The 23275-nt window shown below is 42.3% G+C and overlaps 1 long non-coding RNA gene across 1 annotated transcript; it reads left to right on the top strand.

The window, feature by feature from the left end:
- Window positions 1-22265: 22265 nt before the first annotated feature.
- Window positions 22266-23018, top strand: LOC146692749 (uncharacterized). Its single transcript, XR_014915029.1, has 3 exons — window positions 22266-22374; window positions 22477-22610; window positions 22768-23018. It is a non-coding gene; the product is annotated as an uncharacterized LOC146692749 (long non-coding RNA).
- The last annotated feature ends 257 nt before the right edge of the window (window positions 23019-23275 follow it).

The raw sequence follows: 23275 nt of genomic DNA, 5'->3' as shown, positions 1-23275 counted from the left end.
TCGGGGCGACTGGACTCGATAAGGGAATCGTTTGCAAAAATGGCAAACAATTCCAAGGAATTGGAACAGTGGGAACCAGTTCTCAACAAAAACCGGTTTTCGATACCCATCCCTATCTGTCACTCTACAACATAGAAGGTAAGGCACTGTATTTAGATTGAAGATCATTGTAGAAGAAACAGCTGAACAAATAATAACACAAACTAACAAATACCTAAGAAAATGCAATAAATAAATACAGGAATATAATTTTCAAGTGATGAAGAATATAGTTGCAATACTGTGCCCCTGCCTTACTTCTGCCGATTCAAAATAACTGGTGTACTCTCACTGGCATGTGAGAGTACACAAATACTCTAGCCTCTTATCCTGACCGTAATCCAACTGTACATATGTTTGATTTTATATATTCTCTAGTGTCTCCTATGTCTTTTAATTCTTCTTTAAATAAGCTAAGTGAGAAACAGTATGTTAATTCTCCCATATTTCCTGTACAGCAAATAAATAAATAAATCGTATAAAGTAGAGCTGGGCGATATAAGATTTTTTCATATCACGATATGTTTTTTTCATTTCAGGCGATAACGATATCTATCACGATATAAGCCAAATAACTATATTTGTAAGATTTAAATGTGCCGTTGCTCACAAGTAAAATGTGAAATAATCAGCAGCTTGTTTTTATTTAAATATTTATTTCCCATAATAAGTTCAACAGGGTAGATGTACTTAAGGGACATGAGACTTTTTCAGATAAATAAAGGCAAATATTGCAAACTACACAAAAGGCAGCCGCTAAAGCGTTTAAGTTTCAAAATAGAACAAACGAAACAGACTACTAAATTGTCAATTCCACTTAGAAACAAAATATTAATTCTAAAAATAAATCTTAGTTTGTTTTACAGAAGAACAGACAAAATTGACTAACTTTTGTCAATATCAAATAAACTGAGAACTAAAAGGAAATTCTCAATCTCTCCTTGTTGTATAGCTTAGCTTTTCAAACAGTTTTAACAGTTACTTTAGTCTGACAAAAGCCGAATGACGAATTAGCGCTTCCAGTCAGAGACTGAGGCTACGTCCACATGTACACGGGTATTTTTGAAAACGGAGATTTTCCGTTTTCGTTTTAAAAAATAATCCCGTCCACACATAAAGGGAGAAATGAAGGAAAACGCTGCTATGAACATGCCAAAGCAGCAGGTGGAGCTAGATTCCTAACCGTGCAGAAATGTTGGCCAATCAGAAGTCTAGAAGCCTCGGTGGGAAAAAGTAAACAAAGCTGGGGCATAGAAGCAGAACCGAGTCGTATGTGTGGAGGGACAGTAACTGTATGTGTATATGTAAGCATTTAAACACTGCAGAGAGTAGAATTAACAGTAACAGTATTGTAGAAATTCATTTCACCGAAACAATAACGTGGCGCACAAAAAATCTTTGAATCTTTATATTGAATATTTGAATATTCAAAAACCTCAATAATATCCACCCATCCATTCTCTTCTACTTGTCCTTATCGGGGTTGTGAGGGGGAGATCCAGGGCTCACCTCAACAATATGCCCAACTAAAGCTGGATTCAGACCAAAACATCCCTTGTTGTGTTGTAATAGTCTGTGAAAAAGATAATATAAATGCATTTTACGTACTTTCTTTACTTACTTGAATATGTGCTAGAGAAATAAGAGTAGCCAAAGAGTCCTCACAAAGGTAACCACACACACACGCACGCACGCACGCACACACACACACACACACACACACACGCACGCACGCACGCACACACACTGTCCTTTGAAATGACAGTTATTGACCGATACGGGCACTGCAATTAAAGGTTAAATACATTTTCAATTTTAAACATCAGTTGTCACGTTATTGAAGTGGTTTTATTAAAGCTTGGAGAGATTATGCATTTCTATCAATTACCCAGGAGATGCTTCTGTCATTCATTTCTCATTCTAACATGTGGTCAAGAAGACTGAATTAGTCTTAAGTTATGTTGCTAGTGGCACTTTAAAGTCATATTGGATCATTTGGAGGTCCAGGCTTTTATTATCAGTTAGTCATTTCCTTATAGTGTACAACTGAAGCTCTGTCACTTTCTTAATGTGACTTTCTGGCACATTAAAAGTAAAATAAACTGAATTCCTCATAGTACTGACCAAACCTGAAACTGACAACCAGCTTGTCTATACATTTACTTTTTATGCTTCATACTTGTACCCAATTACATTAAGTGTAAAGTAATGTTTATTTATTAAACTGAATTTTCTTAACAGAATGAATTACTAGATGCATTTGAAATTTAAACAGGGTCATATGCAGAATATATGAAGCGCTCCTGAAATATTATGTAACATTTTGTTACACATTATATTTTATATATAAGCAATTTAAACTGTTGTAAAGATGACATGTCATGGTTCCAGCTGTTTAAATGTGTAAATTTCTGTACTTCATTTAAATGCAGTGGAGTCATTTACAGCTTCAAGATGCTATTTAAGTCACAGGACTAAAAACCTAGCAAGCCATATGTCTTATGTTTCACTGTTATAGTGTTCTTTGACATGAGTACTCTGATCCGCCATGGCAATATAGGCTCTCAAAAACTATCTATTGTCTTTTATAAACCTATAAATTTCACATTAGGGGGTTCGAGAAAGGGTGGTGGTGTCATAAGTTGCAAGTTTAACAGTAAGGAGACCCTGAAGAGCACTTACTCATCTTGGTTATGTTTAGGCATCGTAATTAGGTGAAAACTGCATGGTTAGGATTAGGAAAAGATCATAAAGGCATGGATGAGAAAAGACACCCTGTAAGTTCTTTTTCTTTAGTTTTTGTGTTTGTTGTTTTTTTGTTTGTTTTTTTACAAAACACCATTAATCAATCCCCAAAGGATGTGATAATACATAAAAGAAGCTTAGTAGTTTGTTACCCTGTCAAGGATTAAAAACTGTAAAATCTTTATAATCCTTTAACATGCTAAACAACATTTCTTTCCAAGTGCTTCAATCCAGTTGCTGGTTGTAAAGATAAAGAAATGTGATTTGTCTGAGGAGTAAAAGCAATGTATTCAGCATTGATGCACTGAAGAGCAGTGTGTGAGTAATGTAAATTCCAGTTTTGGATGACTGGGAACACAGAGTTGAATAATCCCTCACTGAGCATTTCATGGATGACCTTTCCGGTCTTCAGCATGAACGGCGGTAATGTGAAATGCAGATGGAAAAGAGGTTCAGCAGGGGGTGAGCAGCGCCCTGTAGCTTTGATTCCTCCTAGGCTGCTATGAATCTCCAATGAATTTTTGAGATCACAAGAGATGTGCTTGATTTGATAACAGTAGCATCAATAAGTGATATCAAACCAATGCTGCTGAATTCTTCAGGGACACTTTTAAAAAGGCCTAATGTTTAAACTCTGCCAGCCTTAAAATCTTCATCTACAAGGGCTAAGGAAAAAAATGTCCATACAGTAAACTAGGCTGGTTTCAGAGGCTTTGACAAGGTGACTCATAAAAGGGGTGTTACATATAGAGAGCAAGACACGCTGGGGCAGTCTGGAAACTCAATCCTCTTTTTCTCTGGTGCTGATAGATATGCTGCAGTCTGTGATGGTGCCTCGTAAATATGTCATTTACCCAAATCAAAGACAGAAATGTTCCTGTTGTATTTACTGGTAGTCTGAAGGTCTTTCTGAGTGCATGACTGTCAGGAACATAAGAATTTACCAGGAGATGTAAAGATCACAAATGAAGTGAAAATCATTTACTTGTCTGGAGTTTTAGTTTTTTTTTAACAGCCATTAAATGACTCCTTCATGGGAGGGTTTTTTACATCTCATCCAAAAGTCTCTCATTATGTCCTGTACAGTCCTTTATGATCTTGGGCATGTTTCCCATAAGGCCTCATCTGTCTGTCCTGGTGTGACAGAGGGGCCCGGCCTCCTCTCATTCCTGTCCAACAGCTTCATCACTCACCTCTGACTGCTGCTTTCTCCACATCAAAACAATGCCGTGCCAGAGTGAATTAGTATGTCCTTCACCTTGGGTGGAACCCTGTCATTACTTTGCCAAGACTCAAGTGAAGAAGGTATGATTTAGCACACGCTAAAAAGCGCAACATTGGTATATCTTCAAAGGCTCCAGGCACTGAAAGACATTAGGTTTATGGCTATCTTTCCACTCCCTCAAGATTTAGTAAAAGAAAATGTAAGGACAGTTTTGAACCAAGCACTTTAAATATACACTTTACAGTGTCCTTAGCACTGCTGAATTGACCACAGGTGCATTGGTTATATTTATAAAGTAGTTAAAGTCATCACAGTATTCTATAGATACACTGAAGTCTCGCAAACTATGGTCAGATGAGTACAAACTGAAATTTAATGAAGTTTAACATGAAAATTGTTTTCACTCCAGCCAGGAAATTAAGTATTGGAAAAGTTTTTACGCTTGATTTGATTGAAATCAAATATACATTTTCTCTAATTTTATTTTCAATATGTGTCAGAACAATATAGGGGCAATAAAACAGACTTTAATAATCCATATTTAGCATGCATAGATTTGATATGAATGACTTTAAATTAATAAAATTAAAAGAGAGCAAGAAATAAATTAAATAAAATTTAAAAAAAGAAGAGGGTTCAGGCTATACTACAAAAGGAAGATGGCCATACTAAATGTGATTTTCAAGCACCTGTACAAACTGTTGCCTTATTTATGAATGCAATATCAATACTGTAAACTGTATTATTAATGCAATGGTAATGATGATGATTATGAACCATAGCAGTAAAATATTTCTCTAATCCCCACACTGTATTTCCACTTTTGTCATTTTCTTGGCAAAACATACCATAACATCTTTGCACACCAATTTGAAGAGTGGGCTACAAGCTAAAATGTTTAAATAGTTATGGATAAACTGCTGGGCTGCATAAAGTCCCATTATAGCATACTCTATCGTTGCTGCAAAAGCTTTCTGAAGTGCCGAGACTGCCAAAACAAATTGTTTCTAAAATCTTTTAAAATCTAAATAAAATCAGAAGTATCAAAGTGCATGACAAACTTTGTGCTCCTGCCAAAGCTTTTGGCCATGACTTTGTTAGAGGTCCCCTTGGTGAATGTGGAGGTGCTTCAGCTAGTTTTTTCTTTCTGAAATATACATTTAAGGACTTCACTGTCAGATCTCAGTATGTGCTGCAGAGCTTGTACAACGTGGCATGGGTTTTCATGTGCCAGGCAAACACATGCATACTGAATTCTGAAAGTGTACACACATGTGTACATTACATTATTACAATAAGCAGTTTAGGTATCAGTTAAGGTGTCATGGCTACCTCCTTTACAATGCTACTTTGACAACCTTGCTGCTGAACACCAACTGTTCTAAAGGACCTTGCAGCTGAGCAAAAAGACTGCCGTGTCCTGTGTGATGTGGATCGATAGTACACCCCAGTGAAGCACACCTCCTTTACAGCTGCTGAACTTGAGCTAGAAGGGTTAAAGGAATGAGGTAGAGCAAGGGCAGGTGTGGATGCAGACAGAATCTTTGATGAAGATGAGAAGCAGGGTGTGGATCAAAGATAAAGAAACCTAAAGGCTCTGACCGAGAGGGAAGACAGTCTACATCCTCACAGGTTTTGGGAGAGGGAGAGAGGAATGGATATCAGAATGGTCCATGAGAAATGGTAGTAAGTCAAAAAGAAGGCAGGAATAAAAAATAAAAAGGAAGCTGCATTCACATTTCAGCTGGGTTTGTTTTGGAAAGCATGGATGGGGTTGGTCTATCTACAGGAGTCAACAAAACAGAAAGAACATAATGTAAAGCATTTAAAATAGTGGTGAATAAAATAAAAACTTTCATGGGTAAAAACTGATGAGACTGAAACAGAATAATTGTTCTTTATAAAAATATGCAAAAAAAACCTGTGAAACCAGTGAACTGAGGTTAATGGTGATGTATGGAGAAAAATACTGCACTATGTAGATCTTTCACATCTTCTAAAAGCCCCACTGAGGTCACTTCAGAAGACTTAAATGTGTTTTCATATTTTCAACCATGATAGAAGGCCAGGCCTGTGGCATTTTGGGTCACTTGTGGATGCTTTGTTAGGAATAACCAAGAGCTGTGCAGCTGTTAGTGGGAAAATGGAAAAGTTGAAGCAGGGCTTTGAGAAGAAGAAGTGATGAAAGTGGAGGTTGGTTGCAATAATTGACCTGGAGCAGATTTTCACGCTGTGCTGTTTGCATGCTTTGTCAGAAAAGACAATGGAAACTACCAGAGGCAACGCATGCCTATAAATAAGGCAGGAAGTATAGAAAGTAATATTGACAAGGGAAGAGGCTGTGTAGGAGTCCATTAGTCTCATAAAAAATGAAGGCAGGCATTAGTGGTCAGGCTGAGAAAACAACCCTGAAGTTGAACAATCACAGTTTTGTGTCCTCCTCAAGACAATGCATGCAAAGTCAGTGACCTGAACTGAATTCTCTAAGCTTCTTCTCTTTTCTTAGTAGTTGTTAATGGAAATAAAAGTAGCTAAGATGCATTGACTGTTGTTTCCGTACTATATACTGTATCCTCTATAGCCCTCTTCTAAGGCTCACAACTTAGAAACACATTCCTGAAAAAGTGTTTTATTTCCCCATGGGCACACTGTAGGGAAGTTATATTTGGTACAAAGTTTACATTGCAGTCCCCCCATTGCACACGGAAGACTGCAATAGAGCAAACAAATATCCAATTTAACTGTCATTACAATCAATCATGCAGATGCTCCAAATTGCCAAATGAGACCTTTTGCAATGTGATCAGTGGCGTTTGTTAAAGGACATGAAGGATATGAATATAGTGCTTGATGAGCTTTCAGTCATGTCTAACTCAAAGAAGGGTTGAAAAGCGTTCTGAATACTCAAAAGTGCATTCAGAACACTAAGTTGTGTATCTCACTCTGAATCTCAGCACAAGCCTCTTTTAATTTACCCCAAATAAGCAGTTTTTAAACTCAGCATTGAAAATTCAAAGAGCAATTTCCCAGCCTCCACCAAAAAAGTGTTTTTTAAAGAGAGCAAAGAACAGCAACAGACTATACATATTCACAAACATTCTTACATTTTATGAGAATAGCCACACCTTCTTCTGTCATCTACTCTGGCTCTAGCGCCCTTTCTGCCAGAGCGATGGTGGCTGAGACGCAGCTGAGCGGATGTGTAAGTGCTTGGCTTAAAAGAGGACATGTTGGCTGCATTTAATCTTCAGCTACTCTTTCTATAGTTAGGTAGGAGTCAGACCATGTTTCTTTTTAGCTGAAAAACATTACACCCAGGTAACCTGCAGTGTTGAAAACGTGTTTTCCGACAATGTTTGCTACCTTACAATCCGTCCTGCTCTGTAGTAAAACCAGCAACATTTCATTGTCCTGTTGCTCCCATTGAAATGTATATGACCTATTTAAAATCTAAAACTTAAAATTGTCCATAGCCCGCTGTTGTTACCACTGTCCTGTTAGAAATGGATACTAACTAGCTAACTTACTGAATGCCCATTAACCTTATAACTCCTGGTGTGTGTGTGTGTGTGTGTGTGTGTGTGTGTGTGTGTGTGTGTGTGTGTGTGTGTACAGAGAGACAGCCAGGTTCATAATGGATATAAGTACGTTTTTTCAAAAAAAGGAGCCACATTCAGGTAAAAGTGTAAAATCAAATGAATATAATCAAATGAATCAAATCAAATTTGGTCACCTCAAACAAGGAAAATCTCTGGCTCTCACAGACCTGTAACGTCTTCTGTAAGAAGCTTTTCTGTCCCCCACTCGTTACCTGTATGAATGGCACCTGTTTGAACTCATCATCTGTATAAAAGACACCTGTCCACAGCCTCAAACAGTCAGACTCCAAACTCCGCCATGGCCAAGACCAAACAGCTTTCGAAGGACACCAGGAAAAGTATTGTAGACCTGCACCAGACTGGGAAGAGTGAATCTACAATAGGCAAGCAGCTTGGTGTGAAAAAATCAACTGTGGGAGCAATCATCAGAAAATGGAAGACATACAAGACCACTGATAATCTCCCTCGATCTGGGGCTCCACGCAAGATCTCATCCCGTGGGGTCAAAATGATCATGAGAACGGTGAGCAAAGATCCCAGAACCACACGGGGGGACCTGGTGAATGACCTGCAGAGAGCTGGGACCAAAGTAAGAAAGGTCACCATCAGTAACACACTACAACGGCAGGGAATCAAATCCCGCAGTGCCAGACGTGTTCCGCTGCTGAAGCCAGTGCATGTCCAGGCCCGTCTGAAGTTTGCCAGAGAGCACAGCAGAGGATTGGGAGAATGTCACGTGGTCAGATGAAACCAAAGTAGAACTTTTTGGTATAAACTCAACTTGTCGTGTTTGGAGGAAGAAGAATACTGAGTTGCATCCCAAGAACACCATACCTACTGTGAAGCATGGGGGTGGAAACATCATGCTATGGGGCTGTTTTCCTGCCAAGGGGACAGGACGACTGATCCGTGTTAAGGAGAGAATGAATGGGGCCATGTATCGTGAGATTTTGAGCCAAAACCTCCTTCCATCAGTGAGAACTTTGAAGATGAAACGAGGCTGGGTCTTCCAACATGACAATGATCCAAAACACACCGCCCGGGCAACAAAGGAGTGGCTCTGTAAGAAGCATTTGAAAGTCCTGGAGTGGCCTAGCCAGTCTCCAGACCTCAACCCCATAGAAAATCTGTGGCGGGAGTTGAAAGTTCGTGTTGCTCGGCAACAGCCCCAAAACATCACTGCTCTCGAGAAGATCTGCATGGAGGAATGGGCCAAAATACCAGCTACTGTGTGTGCAAACCTGGTAAAGACCTATAGTAAACGTTTGACCTCTGTTATTGCCAACAAAGGTTATGTTACAAAGTATTGAGTTGTATTTTTGTTATTGACCAAATACTTATTTTCCACCCTGATTTACGAATAAATTCTTTACAAATCCTACCATGTGGATTCATGGATTTTTTTTTCACATTCTGTCTCTCACAGTTGAAGTGTACCTCTGGTGCAAATTACTGACCTCTGTCATCATTTTAGGTGGGGGAACTTGCACAATCAGTGGCTGACTAAATACTTTTTTGCCCCACTGTATTTTATCTTATTCTTTCCCAGTTAAATTTACCCTTCATTCTAATTTGTGTTGTACAGTTATTTCATTTTTAACTTTAATTTTTATATTTTATTTTATTCCTTCCTAGTTAAATTTACCCTTTTTAATTTTCATAATTATTTCCTATCTTATTCATAGCCTTTTCTTTTTTTCTTTAGGTCACGAGCAGTTGTCTAAGCATTTCACTGCATATCGTACTGTATATGACTGTGTACGTGACAAATAAAATTTGAATTTGAACATCACTTTCACAACAGCATCTATTTTCATTCAAAGGCTTTATGGCTTTTCCTATAATACCTGGGGGGCCAGTCTCTAGTCAAAATGCCCGGGCCAATTTTTTGTCCCAGTCCAGCCCTGCTGAAAGGTCAGGTAATTTAAGAGATTTCCTGATTTGATTTAATATCTTTGGAGAGTGTTTAACAACAAAATTACAACTGATCCATTTGTTAGAGGAACTGGTGTCAGAAAACAATAAGGCCGGTAATGAGGTTTCAAATACTGTTGTTGACTGAAGCCAGAGCGGGAGATTGTCATAACGGTGGTCAATAGGCAGACCCCACTGCCAGTGTAATAGAGCTCTTGAGTTTGCAGCCCAGTAATAGTGTCTAAACACAGGGAGACCCAGCCCCCACTGGAAGTACTTTTTTGAAGATGAGCTTTGGATATCTGAGGGGGTTTTCCTGCCCAGATAAATGAGAGAATTAATGAATCATGCTGCTTAAAAAAATTAAGTGGCAAGTAAATAGGGAGGTTTTGAAAAAGATATAGAAATTGTGGCAGAGATACCATTCTAAATGCATTTATTCGACCAAAGACAAAGGGAGCAGTTTCCATTTTCTAATATCCTCTTTGAGCTTATCCAGCATTTCCAAGAAGTTCAATTTATAAAGAAGTTTTGGATTTTTAGGAATCTTAAGGCCAAGATTGGTAAAGGATGTAGTCACTAATTTAAATGCGAGTGAGCTGAGAAACTTTGGGCACAAATTATCTGTTATCGGCATGAGCTCAGATTTGTCCCAATTAATCTTTCCCAAAGTGTTTAATGCAATTTAAAATGTTAGGAAGTGAAATTTCTGGTTTGGAAAGACAGATCAATAAATCATCTGCATACATATTAACAAGACTTTCAACATTTGCAAATTTGACTCCCTGTATGCCTGGGTGGTTTCTTATATTAATAGCAAGGGGCTCCAGAGCTATGTCAAAAAGAAGAGGTGAGAGAGGGATTTATCTGCATTAGTGAGGATGCAGGACACCGGACACAGATAAATCATTTTAACCCAATCCATGAAATATTCCCCGAAACCAAATCGTTTAAGGGTCTCAACTATATAGGGCCATTCAATCTGATCAAATGCTTTTTGGGCATCAAGAGAGAGCACAAATATTTTTGCCTCTTTTCCATAACTTGAATAAATTGTATTTAATAATAAACGAATGTTATTAAATGACCATCTACCAGGAATAAATCCTGTTTGGTTGGGGTGTATAATTGTTGAAATGTGTTTGTTTAATCTTGTAGCTAAGACTTTGGTTATGATTTTATGACCACAATCTAATAGAGCAATGGGTCTATAATTTGCTGGGTCACCTTCCTCCTTTCCAATTTTATGAAGCAAGCAGATATTTGCATCATAAAGTGAAGTTGGTAACCTTTAATTTTTAACTGAGTCCTTTACCATTCTAAGCATGAGAGGAATAATTTTGTTTTGAAAATTTTTATAGAATACATTACCAAATCCGTCTGGGCCAGCTGTCTTTCCAAGCAGTAGGGTCTGAATTGCTCTTAAAAGATGGTTTTCAGAGATAGGGGATTCAATTTCGTCTCTCAGGGCTCCATCTAGTTGAGGAATAGATAATTGGTCGAAGAAATTGCAGAAATCGCTTTGAGAAGGTTTAATTTTACTAGAATGCAAGTTTTTATAGAATTTGGCGAAACAAGTGTTAATTTCCTTTGGGTTGGTGCTTACTTTACCGGACTTCATATTCACTTTTTGGATTCCTCGTTTTGCTTGTTCTCCTCTAAGTTGGTTTGCCAACAGTTTTTCTGGTTTATCTCCAAATTCAAAATGTCTCTGTTTGAGCTTCAAAAGAAAATTGCTAATGCGTTTATTTAAAATTGTGTTTCAAGATCTGATTTAAGTCAGTTTGCAACAAGGAAGATCTATATACTTCTTCCAGTTCAGGAAGCTTTGTTTCTATTTCTTTGAGCCTTTACTTGAATAGTTTTTTCTTGGAAGATTCAAAGGAAGAAATGTGGCTTCTCATTACGGCCTTGAAAGTCTCCCATAGAATAGAATCCGAAACTTCCCCATTATCATTAGTAGCAAGAAACATATCAATATTTGCACTAAGATTGTACGTACACTCTTGATCGTTCAGAAGGGAAGGGTTAAAACGCCAATTATAATTCTTGGTCAAAATGTTTTTGAAGACCATTGAAACTGGGCTATGATCAGATATTACAATATTATTGTAATTTGAATCAACAACCATGGGCAGAAGCTCAGAGGATATCAAGAAATAATCAATTCTAGTATAAGTTTTGTGGACGTGAGAGAAAAATGAATAGGCCCTCTCAGTGGGGTGTTGTAAGCGCCAGCTATCAATTAAATTTCTGGTCTTGACTAAGTCATTCAGAGTCTGCACTGACATAATATTTCGAGGGGCTTTTGTGGATAGTCTGTCCAGAAAAGTGTCAAGATAGCAATTAAAGTCACCACCAATAATAAAGTTGGAGGCAACTGTTGGTATTAAGTTGAAAACTTTCTTAACAAAATCAGGATTGTCAATATTTGGAACATAGATGTTAAGCAAAATTATCGGTAGTAAGTTAATTTGACCGGTGACTATGAGGTATCTGCCATATGGGTCAGCAATCACAGAGTCTGAACAAAATGAGACATTCTTTTTAAAGAGAATCGCAACTCCTCTGGCCTTACTGGTAAAAGGAGCTTGAGATATCCATTTTTTTGTAATCTTCGTTGGTAATTAATATTTATATGAGTTTCCTGAAGGAATATTATGTTCGGTTTAAGTGATTTGAGATGCGAGAAAACTTTACCGCTTTTAGTTACATTTACAAAAAAAAACAAAAAAACAACACACTTGAACACACTGAAACAAACCCATATGGAAAAGATATATATATATATAAATCTCATAAAGTTTGTATCTGTCTTGTGTGAAACTTGTATGAAAAGCATATAAGAGTGAAAACAGATATAAGATCCCTTGAAAAATTATATAATGAAACTTGTATGTTTTGGATACTTACTAAAACAATGTATGAAAGTAATGAGAAAGTGGCCACTTTCATGAGTAAATCATGTAAGCCTTATATGATTTACTCATGAAAGTGGCCATTTTCATGAGTAATCACATATAAGTTTTTACTATTTCTTTTCCATATGGGAACCCACAAGCACCCCCCCACTCCCCGTCCTCCCCCCACCCCCACATGAAGCACTTCTGAAATGAAGTACTGGCGTCCCTCTCGGCCCAAAGCCACTGGGCACACAGCCTTCAACACGTTCCTCCATAGAGTGTCCAATTCAACCAGAAAACACTGTGCTGAACTCTGTGCTCAAATGAACTAATAAGTGAAAACTTCAGTATGCCGGTCTCCCAAGACATTAAAAAGTAAAAATGGTAAATGGCCTGTATTTGTATAGTGCTTTACTAGTCCCTAAGGACCCCAAAGCACTTTACACAACCAGTCATCCACCCATTCACACACTGGTGATGGCAAGCTACATTGTAGCCACAGCCACCCTGGGGTGCACTGACAGAGGCGAGGCTGCCACCGGGTCCTCTGACCACCACCAGTAGGCAACGGGTGAAGTGTCTTGCCCAAGGACACAACGACCGAGACTGTCCAAGCTGGGGCTCGAACCGGCAACCTTCCGATTACAAGGCGAACTCTCAACTCTTGAGCCACGATCGCCCCCATGATTGTATTTAAGTATTTTACAAAGGAGGCATAAAGCATACAGCTCTACTCCAAACTGTTCAGCTCAGAGTTTATAAACATGAGCACCTCATCCAGTGTAGAAAAGACCTTCAGGTGTCCATTATGTTTCACCTGGAGTCTAGCTGGATACCAAAGGCTGTGTTCCACTTTTTTCACCCGCAGCACCTTCAACACCTCATTAAAGTCACGACGCTGCTGCCTCACCTCCGGTGTATAATCCAGGAAGTCTTGGTGTCGCGCCTCCCGCCGGTGGAGGTCTCAGCAAGTGGTGTCCTCGGTCGATGATAACCAGAGACTTGAATGTTCCTCCCCTAGAAGCTTAAGATCAAATCTTGGATAAATTCAGCCAGTCTGGGTCCCTCTGCTTTCTCAGGAATGCCGATAATCATGATCTTGTTTCAGCGCGAGTGACCCTCGAGGTCATCCACTTTTAATTTCAATTCTTTATTCTTGCTCTTCAAGTTGGAAACTACTTTGTCCATGCGGGACAGGCGATTTTCCTAATCTAGAGCCAGCTCTTCCATAGATTTCACTTTCTCCAGCAGCTCTTTTTGGGATTCCTGTACTGTTTGAAGAGTATGCTCCAAATTGTCAAACCTTTAGTTTATGTGACGGAGGATTTTGTTGGAGATCTTCTCCCATATTTGTGGCAGCTCTTCAGTATCGTTGTCACCTCTGTCTTCGGGGGAGCCAATGCTAACCATAGGGTTAGCCACGGTGCTAACAGCGTTAGCCAAAGTCGTGGTTCGTAGTGAAGAGTTAATCTGTTCACCAGGTTTTCTGGGCATCTTTTGTTGTATTCGGTGTAGGCTTCAATAGCTGGCTTGTTGAGAGAAAAGTTAATTAAGAGACCGTTAAGATAAATTTTTGAGTTTGGCACAGAGGAGCGTCAGGAAACATGTCTATTCCATGTGCTGCTCCGGAAGTGACCGGAAGTAAGAGCTCTTTTAACAGGAAAAAACCTCCAGCAGAACCAGGCTCAGGGAGAGGTGTCCATCTGCTGCAGCTGGTCAGGGCAAAGGAATGGGTGTGTGATATAATTTTTTTTTCAAAAGCGGCTTGCATGGGTAAGCCTTTATTGAAGAAAAGCCAATTAGAAAAGCAAATAAAATAAAACAGCACTGTTTTTACACACAAATATAATTATTTTATTCCCTAATTGCAATGGTAATTTCATGAATATGAAATATATAATATTTCACAAAATAAATGAGAGAGCCCGAATATTAACACAAAATCTAGAAGAAAAAAATATTACATAAGAGGTATATAGAGTGATTATGGTCATCTCCTCTTTACAGAAATTCTCTAGATACTTTAGGTTTTTTGGTTGCCATTTATCCACTTGAAGCTTCAGCTTTCTCCACAGATTTTTTATATATTACTGAGGTTTGGAGACTGGCTAGTCAAATCTATTAGCTTAATTTGCTTCCTCTTTAGCCACTCCTTGTTGTCTTGGCAGTATGTTTTGGGTCATTGTCATACTGGAAGACCCAGCTTCAGTGCTCTGATTGGGGAAAAAGGGTTCTTGTCCAAGAGTTTAAAGTATGGCCTCTTCTATTGGCTCATCCATACAGTGAAGTCATCCTGTACCCTTTCCAGAAATAATTCCCCAAGCATAATGTTGCCAATGGCCAACAGCATTTGGGGGATTCACCCTGTTAGTGCAAACATACCATTTTAAGCCTTACAAATTGTAATATTATTGCTTTTTTCATAGACTCATGTGTGAAATTATGTGTAAATGTGTGAAATGTTTTGGGAGGTCACGGTGGTCTGTTCTCAGGATTACCATGTATTTGGCATTGCCTTATTCTCCCAGATGTTCTTTTAGTATTGCTCATTTTCTGCCCTCTGGATATGCCCATGTTATTTCCTTGCATCTCGTCTTTAATCACCCATTTGGATGTGAATGGATGAATAAGGCAATTTGAATGCTTAGATTGGACAAGAAGCAGTCCATTTACCATTCCAACGTGCATCAGTGAGCCTTGGCCACCCATGACCCTGTCACTGGTTCACCACTGTTCATGCCTGTGGTGGGGTGCGTTTGGTGGCTTGGCTGCAGGGAGTGGAGCAGCGGGTCCAGATTGTGGAGTCCATTGGTGCTGCTTTCTGGAGGGACAGATGGGACCAGAGGACCGTCCCTTCGCGTTTGCAAGGGGGCTGCACAACACCGTGGCAAGGTGGCTGCAGGAGGTGCGGCTGCTGAACATGATGGTGCTCATGGGGGGGCTCAGGGCTAGGACGATGGAGTGGGTCTGCTGTTGCTGGCTGGTGAGTCTCGAGGCTGCATTGACGCTGGCTGACGACCACCTGGCAACCCGACTGGAACACCCGTGGGAACAGCCATGGCCAGCAGCGAGGGACCGATTGGTCCTGGCCCCACTAAGGAGGGTCTTGGGAGGAGGAGGAGCGGGACCTTCCCGGGAGACCCCACCGGTTCCACCGGTAATTCACTCCACGGAAAATTTTCCACTGAAGCAGTCTCGTGATGATACCCTACGCTCAACCTTTGACCAGGTGATGAGTATTGTTGGTCAGATGGTGCACCCTGAAGCAGCACTGATGTTTCCTCATTTTGTATTGATTAGGGACAGATTGTGTTGAGTGAGCCATGACACCAGTTCTTGGTCCCTAAAAGCTGCTGGGAAATGATTTTCCAGGGGGCTCATTACAACCCAATGGTCATTCACGTGGGGTATGACTAAACTCTGGATAGAATAATGACCCGATTTTATTGGCCGAGCATCCGGGCAAATGTGTGCCCAGAGGGTCAGCTGTTTAACCAGCTGGCCATTCCAAAAGCACCATTTGTTAGGAGGTGGTGGGTAGTTGTATTGTTGTTTTTTGGGTTTTGTTTCCCTTTCTGGCATAGGTAGGCGGGGCGGGGCTTGATAGCATTCCGGCACACCTGCGGCGCATCGGACGTCATCAGTGAGCGCTTTTATGGAGCTGAGTCACGGACGTATGGTGTCGGAGTATTGTCGCTGTCATAAGTGGTAACGTGTTGGTGCAAGCTGAATCTGTTGATTCCACGCTATTGAGCTGCATGTTTTGAGGATCCATCTCCTGCCTGCTTCTCCTTTTTACTAGCCTGTCCCGCTGCCTGCTCGCCTGCCTAGTTTTCTTTGTGTCAGGCGTTGTGTGGAGGCGAGGAAGAAGGAACCCAAACGCAGGACTGGCAGGTAGGTGAAGGTTTATTATAGGGAGTGGGTGAACAGAGGGTGAACGGACACTGACTGGCTGGACAACTGAACGGCTGACTGAACTGAGGGAACACACGGGAAGGACAACGTAACATCAATGACACGACAGTGAACAGGTAGAAACAGAGTGCTTAAAAACACAGACTGATGAGGATGATAATGAGAGACCGGTGGGTACACAGCTGAACATAATCTGGCTAATGACACAAGACGAGCTGACACAGGAAAAGCAGGAAGTGAGCACATGGAAGTGGCAAAATAAACTGAACATGAACAAAACTGAAAACACTGGGTCACCGACCCAGGAACCCTGACAGTACCCCCCCCCCCCCCCCCCCCCCCCTCCAATGGCCAAAAGAGCAAAAAAAACAGAACAGGGTGGGCGGAAGGGGCCCAGGACGGAGGGACGGAGTCCACACCGAGACAGCACCGGTGGGCGGCCACGTGGTCCGCGGCCGAGACGAGACAGTTCAGGCGGGTGGCCATGTGGTCCAGAACATGGCTGACGCGACGACGCGGCAGCAGCAGGACCAGGCGAAGCAGAAGCTGAAGCCGAGGCCGGACCAGGCGAAGCAGAAGCTGAGGCCGAGGCCGGATCAGACGAGGCAGAAGCTGAGGCCGAAGCCGGACCAGGCGAAGCAGAAGCTGAGGCCGAGGCCGGACCAGGCGAGGCAGACGCTGAGGCCGAGGCCGGACCAGGCGAGGCGGAAGCCTCTGGCTGGAGACAGGCAGGGCCAGTGGGCGTGGAAGCCTCTGGCTGGAGACAGGCAGGGCCAGTGGGCGCGGAAGCCTCTGGCTGGAGACAGGCAGGGCCAGTAGGCGCGGAAGCCCCTGGCTGAGGAGCGGCCGGGCCAGCGGGTGCGGAAACCCCTGGCTGAGGAGCGGCCGGGCCAGCAGGTGCGGAAACCCCTGGCTGAGAAGCAGGAGAGCTCACAGCTGGCTCTGGGTGCTGTGGCTGCCGGTCCGGGAACTGAACAGGATGGTAGACGGGCGACTGGGAGACAGGAGGCGACTGGACTACAGACTGAGCAGGAGCAGACTGGACTGACTGGACTACAGACTGGACCGGAGCAGACTGGACTGACTGGACTACAGACTGGACCGGGGCAGACTGGACTGACTGGACTACAGACTGGACTGGAGGAGACTGGAGGACAGGAGACGGAAGTACAGGGGGCTGGAGTGAAGGCTGAACAGCAGGTGAGGGAACTGACTGGAGTGGAAGCTGAACAGCAGGTGAGGCTGACGACGGAGTTGAGGTTGGTGTGGCTAATGGCTGAGCTACAGATTGAGCTAATGAGGGAGATAAAGCTACAGCCTGAGCTAGTAAGGCCGGTGCCTGAGCAGGGGACACTTCAGCTAATCTAACTAGGGATAGTGCGAGGGCGTGAAAGGCTGGGTCAGGAGGTGGATGGAGTGGTGACGTAGCAGGTGAACCGGTTAGCTCTTCCAAGCCTCTAGGGAGGTCAGGCTGGGTTCTGGCTGCCCTCAGCCTGGGCGCTGGGACAGGCACGGAAGGTGGCTGGACACCAGTCACCCCCACCTGAGAAACAGAAGCGGGTGTGGAGGTAGACTGGGTCGAAGCTGCCCTCCTCCTGGGAGCTGGCACTGGTGTGGGTGTAGACTGAGCCCCCGTGCTGGTGGGAAATGGCTGAATAATGGGTGTGGAAATAGTGACGGTGTGTGTGTTACTGGCAGATTTATTGGAGATTGTTCTGGTTTTCCTGCCACCACTATCTACAGTCTTTGGGAGAGCAGAGCAGAACAAATCTTCCCAGTCCACAGAATCCTCCAGGAGGGAAACATCCCACGAATCAGAGATGGGGTTATTGTGCGTTTTGAGTGAATAATCAGATGGTGAGTGCGAAAAACAGTCACTGGAGCTCACCATCGGGAGTGGTTGAAAGTAGTCTGTTTTATGGCGGCGTGTGCGCCGCTTTCTCCGGGAAGAGGAAGCGGCCGGGGTAAACAGCAGAGCCTCTGGCGCGGTAGCCTCCGTTGAGCCGAGGTGGGAGGCGTAGCCGTTGTGCCGTGGCGATGGTGGAGGTCCGGCGAATGAGGCGGCTGGCGGGCGAGCGAGGAGCGGAGCGGTGGGAGAGCGAGCAGCCGAAGCTTGGCCTGTGACGCCCACTCTCCGCGGCGAATGCTCCGATGCAGGTGAGGCAGCAGGTGGAGGACCGCGGCGTCTCCGAGGCCCGCCCAGAGCCAGGCGAGTCCCCTCAAAGACGTGCTCCCTCTCTGAGAAGAGCCGCTGTTTCCCCCTGAGCTTCTCCGCCCAAATGGAGAGCGCTACCTCCTGCCACTCGTAGAGGTCCGAGTCCGCTGGGTTCCAATCGTGTCTTCGTGGCACGGGTCGTGTCATTCTGTGTGGAGGCGAGGAAGAAGGAACCCAAACGCAGGACTGGCAGGTAGGTGAAGGTTTATTATAGGGAGTAGAAACAGAGTGCTTAAAAACACAGTCTGATGAGGATGATAATGAGAGACCGGTGAGTACACAGCTGAACATAATCTGGCTAATGACACAAGACGAGCTGACACAGGAAAAGCAGGAAGTGAGCACATGGAAGTGGCAAAATAAACTGAACATGAACAAAACTGAAAACACTGGGTCACCGACCCAGGAACCCTGACACTTTGTGTTGGCTTCTTTGGATCCGTGACGGAGAGTTACTTCATACCAGTCTGTGACCACCGCTACAGCTGTAGTTCTGTGTTTCAAGTAAGCTCTCCAACTCTCCCCGTCCACTTTAGTTTAACTCTCGGCTCTTCTTGCACATTTTTACCTGTCACTGTATATAGCCCCTTCCCTTGTAAATATTTCCCTATCATTGTATATAAATCTGCATCACTGCTATCTTGTGCCCGTGTGTGTTTCTGCCACTAAATCCATCCGTGTAAGTTCTCCTAACACCATTTTCCCATTTGAGTGCATTGGCATGGACCTTATCGGGCCATTTCACCGACGTGCATGCAGATATCGCTTTATATTAGTTCTGGTGGATTATGCAACACAATATCTGGAAGCACTACTAATGCGCACCATTTCTGCGAAGAATGTGGTGCAGGCACTGTTTAAGGTCATCTCTGGGCTCAGACTGATGGGCTGGTGGAGCGGCAGAATAAGACTTTAAAGTCCATGATTTTGAAGTTCATTCATGAGGATGAATGCAATTGGGATTGCTGGTTAGACCCCTGTTGTTGCCTAGACTCAGGAAATTTTCACTGGGAGATAAATTGCTTGTGTTAGTCCCTTCTTCTAACTCAAAGTTACTAGCCAAGTAGCAAGGACCCTTTGTGGTCACACGACCAGTGGGGAATGTGGACTATAAGGGGTGGAGCCACACAGATATATGACCTCAACGTCTTTAAATCATGGAGAGAGGCTGAAACCACTTCTCTGATGAGCCTGGTTAAGGAGAGAGATGAGTTGGGGCCGGACGTGCCAAATTCTGATGATCATCTCACACAGGCCCAGGGAGCTGATACTGCTGCTTTGCAACAGCGTTTTGCAGATGTATTCTCCCTCTTACCCGGCTGTACAAATCTCATGGAGCATCACTTTGAAACACAGCCTGGCATGATGATGTGTTCATGGCCCTACAGGTTACCAGAGCACAAAAGAGATGAGGTGTCAAACTTTGATGCTTATCCTATGCCCTGGGTCGACTAACTCCTGGACCGGTTAGGCACTGCTAGCTTTTTTATGACGCCGGATTTGAACGAGGGCTACTGGCAGATTCCCTTATTTGAAGAGTCACACTTCCATTCGGCTTGTTCGGATGGCTCCCCGTCCTAATTTGGACGGTGGGGGTGTGTGGCAGGGTGTGGTTGGTGGCTCAGTTGCAGGGGAGGAGTGGACTTTTTTCAAAAGTAGCAGTATTATGAAAAAAATACTAGACATATTGATTTTGATGCTAGGCCCTTCAAAATAAGGAAACATGCTCTCCATCCATCAGAGTGCATAGGTAAATGTCAAAACATTGTTCTACCTTCAAGGTTCCTTTATTTATGATTCACTTCTTAAAAAGATGACTCTTTTTGATAATAATAGACAACAAAAAAATTTTCTCACACAGTCGGTAATTTTAATATGCCAACATATGCTGTAAAAATAAAATAAATTTAATTCCCAGATCAGTGATGATTGGCCTTTGTTGAAAAACTGATCAAAACTCTAATGGTGTTCTATATGGGGTACTCAAGGGCAAAAGTTCAAAGAAAAGATTGGGAGGAGTCTGATAATTCCATTATGATATATATTTCTTTCTGAATGGGATGTGAAAATATCATTCGGGGCAGGTATGCATGTATTTATTTTATTTGCAGTTTTAGCAATCTCCCCAGGGCCTGAAAGGCTGCAGAGCTGCTGCTATACCACACTAAGATGCCATAGGTCAGGAGGCTTTCAATGGAGCAGTGACACCAGTAGATGATGTGGCACGTTAAGTCATAACCATGTCTGAGGTTTTAATCGGGCAAGCCTCCTGCTAGTAAGTACTGCTAGTAGATGCTAGTAACAATGTCCTAATCTTTTGCACCTGATGTGCAACTATGTGTGAATTCACGCATTTTAATTGGTAATAAATATGGGGGTGTCCTAATTTAATCTTCACCATTAAATTGCATTTTTAAAGAATTTCCATTTTAAACATTTAGTAATATTACTGGAATCTCCCACTATTGTTAAAATTTATATTAAATATATTTCCACACAGCAAATTCAAAAGTGTTAAATGTTTTGGTGTTAGTAGTCTTCTTGCAAAAGTAGAGTTAATTGTACTCTAAGTAGAGTCACATTCTTTGAATGTAACTCTGAGGTGTAAAATGATAGTACCGTAATTGCCGGGCTATAAGCCGCTACTTTTTGCACAAGCTTTGAACCCTGCGGCTTTTAGTCAGGTGCGGCTTTTCTATGGATTGTCCATGATTTTTGTGATATCGTAAGACGATTTGTTTTGTTTGTTCCGCTGTTGTACGGCACTACGTTGCCTGGCGGAAGGATCGGGGTTCAAGAGTGGTATGTTGGTCACATGTCCATCCGCCAGGCAACATAGTGCCGTACAAGTAGCGCGAAAAAAAAACTTCAAAGTAGCGCTACGCGTTCAGCGGGAGTCGTGGATGACCAGCGGCGATAAGTTATGCTCAACTCCACCGGTGGATTCTGACAGCGTGGAAAAGTGTGAAAACATCCACGATCACCCACGGATTTCGAAGGGCTGGACTACTGCATGATGGAGAGGAGGACACCGCCACGGCCCTTCTGAGGGTGTTCGACTCTGACACTGACAATGAGGATTTCTTTGGTTTTGAAAGTGACAACGAAGGAAAGAAGCTGAGAGTGGATGACGAAGCCATCCTGAGCCTGTTCGTTTCCGACACTGGAAAAGAGGACTTTGGTGGTTTTAGTGCGCAGGAAGATGGTGGTGAATGACTGACTTTTCTTCTTGTTGAAGCCATGTCACTGCACCTGAGCCTAAAAGGTAGTCCGAATCTATTTTTCTGGTGTGCTGTAGGTTATTGTTATGTACTACATTTGTTACTCATTTATGAAGCACAGTACATGTGCAAATATGTATCCATAACTTGTTTTTCAAAATATTAATAAAAGGGGTGTGTCTCCAAACAGCCATCTCTTTCCTGACAATTCGCTTTGTGCATATTCTCTTACATATGATAAGTCAACATTGAAAAACCTGCGGCTTTTGGTCAGGTGCGGCTAATGTATGTACAAAACAGGATTTTCCCCTGATTTTAGCTTGTGCGGCTAATATTCAGGTGCGCTTTGTAGTCCGGGAAATACGGTAGTTAAAACCGAGTGTTAAAAATGAGTGTTACTATGTCAAATCTGGAGGTGTTACAATGGAAACATTAACTCTTGACCTCTTAACTCTGAACTCCTACAGGGGCTATGACAGCTATAGGGCTTTGGAGCGTGATGTCACGGGGGTGGGCGTGGAAAGGATTTTGGCCCGATCCGCCATTTTGGGGGTCTAGCGCAAGTGAAAAGGGAGCGAAGTCACACACAACAGCCATGGTTCGTATTTGCTGTGTGGTCAGCTGCAATGTTCGATCACACGACCGGCAAGAGAATAAGGTTGAAAATGGTTTATCTTTTCATTCTTTCCCAACCTGGAAGCAACATGAGGCAGCTCGTGTATCGGATGTTACCAAACAAAGGCGTCTAGTCTGGATAGCAGCTGTGAGACGAGCTGATATCCAGTTCTCTTCCATCTCCAAATATCTGTTGGTGCTCCAGACATTTTCATTCCGGTAAGTTCTAAATATGTTCATATCACTCTTTATAGCCTATTAGTTTTATTTTCGATGCGCTCTGAGGTCATAGCAAATTAGAACAAACATCCTACTGAGAAATTTTGCAGAACTACCTTCTATTTATAGAGTTGCTAATTATTTGGCATTATTGCAGCAAACCAGCCTATGAAATGGATGAAACATCGTGACTGGGTTCCAGTGCTACACAAGGGACCTGCTTCAAACATACCACCATGCCAATCAGATTACTTCTTCCATGTGAGGGTGAAGAGGTGACCCTTCTGGATAAGATGGTGAAGGTTTGCTGCGTTTGGTGAACAGTGTGATAATAAAACCAGGGAAAAATGAAACCTGCTCCTGTTAAATATTCTTAAGTCTTGTGCTGTTAAAATTGCTGTATTTTTTCAAAAGATACAGTAAATAAAGTAATGTTAGTAGTGGGTGAGATCATGTAAACACTCATGATTTTGTGTAAACATTTTGTCATTTGTAAACTATAAATGACATGGATTCTACACTGTAACTGATGTGATGTTCTATAAGGTGGTTTTAATTTAAAAAAAAAAAAAGAGGCAAAAATTTGTTTGTTTCTTTATTCAACTTTTGAACAGTGGGACTCAGTCAGTACATATTCAGTAAATGCAAATTATTTACACAGCAGT

Source organism: Copadichromis virginalis, linkage group LG15 (assembly GCF_057382275.1).
Source record: "Copadichromis virginalis isolate Kocher_CV1m ecotype Utaka linkage group LG15, C_Virginalis_male_GT1.1, whole genome shotgun sequence".
Lineage (NCBI taxonomy): Eukaryota > Metazoa > Chordata > Actinopteri > Cichliformes > Cichlidae > Copadichromis > Copadichromis virginalis.
This window is presented reverse-complemented; position numbering and strand designations above follow the sequence as displayed.